At 47.7% G+C, this 917-nt stretch overlaps 1 non-coding gene across 1 annotated transcript; it reads right to left on the reverse strand.

The window, feature by feature from the left end:
* Positions 1–506: 506 nt before the first annotated feature.
* Positions 507–610, reverse strand: LOC123463148. Its single transcript, XR_006638755.1, has one exon. It is a non-coding gene; the product is annotated as a U6 spliceosomal RNA (small nuclear RNA).
* Between the last annotated feature and the right edge of the window lie 307 nt (positions 611–917).

Genomic DNA, 917 nt, shown 5'->3' on the forward strand with positions numbered 1-917 from the left:
CACACGGTCCACACTGCTTGGTTATCGCAGTGATGGGCACGGTATCTCAGCGTCTGCGTTCAGGTAACCCTTGTTTTATGTAAGCATCCCCAAAGTGCAAACGAAACAATGTGAAGGAGTTACCAAAGCACAAGACATGACAAGACAGATTAACTTTGACACGACGTGACATCATGACAGAGGGGAATGCAGGAAAAATACCAGGATACTCACAGGCCTGGCCTACCCACCGGCTTCAGGCTACATGAGTGTGACGCAACACAAAATTGTAAACTTGCTTTAAACATTAGGAGGTGTGTGTGTGTGTGTGTGTGTGTGTGTGTGTGTGTGTGTGTAAGGTCTTACTGGAACCTTAGAAGTAGAAGGAAGAGTGCCATCTACTTCCTCTTGTAACCCTGATGGGCACCTGTGGTAACCTGACTGACCAGTATTTGAGTGTAAACGTTATCAATGACAACCTCAAGTTGCCATGAGAAAAGGTTGAACATTTCTTTTTTTTTTTTTTTTTTAATGTGGACTGCTTCATGAATTTGCATGTCATCCTTGCTCAGGGGCCTCGCTAATCTCCATATCGTTCCAATTTTGGTACATGTACTGTCAAAGCGAGCACAAGGTTGAACATTTCTAACAAGGTTTGGTACTATGTGGATCCAGGGTCCCGTGAGGATTTTGGAATGCTCCAATACAGGGGAACTAAAGTCACTACTTGCTTGAACTTAGTCCAAGATCCTTGATGGGAATGGCCCAGGGTCTCAAAGTTAGAGCCGGGCAGTGAATCAGCTTCAGGCAAGGCCACAGCAGCAGATGTGGAGGGAGCTGCAGGACCGACTTCACAACAAGCCAGAGCGGAAGCCGGGGCAGCCTTCAGAGTGTCAGGACAAGCAGGCACCAACCCGACCTTGGCCTCCCCACGGCTC

Source organism: Jaculus jaculus, chromosome 8 (genome assembly GCF_020740685.1).
Source record: "Jaculus jaculus isolate mJacJac1 chromosome 8, mJacJac1.mat.Y.cur, whole genome shotgun sequence".
Classification (NCBI taxonomy): domain Eukaryota; kingdom Metazoa; phylum Chordata; class Mammalia; order Rodentia; family Dipodidae; genus Jaculus; species Jaculus jaculus.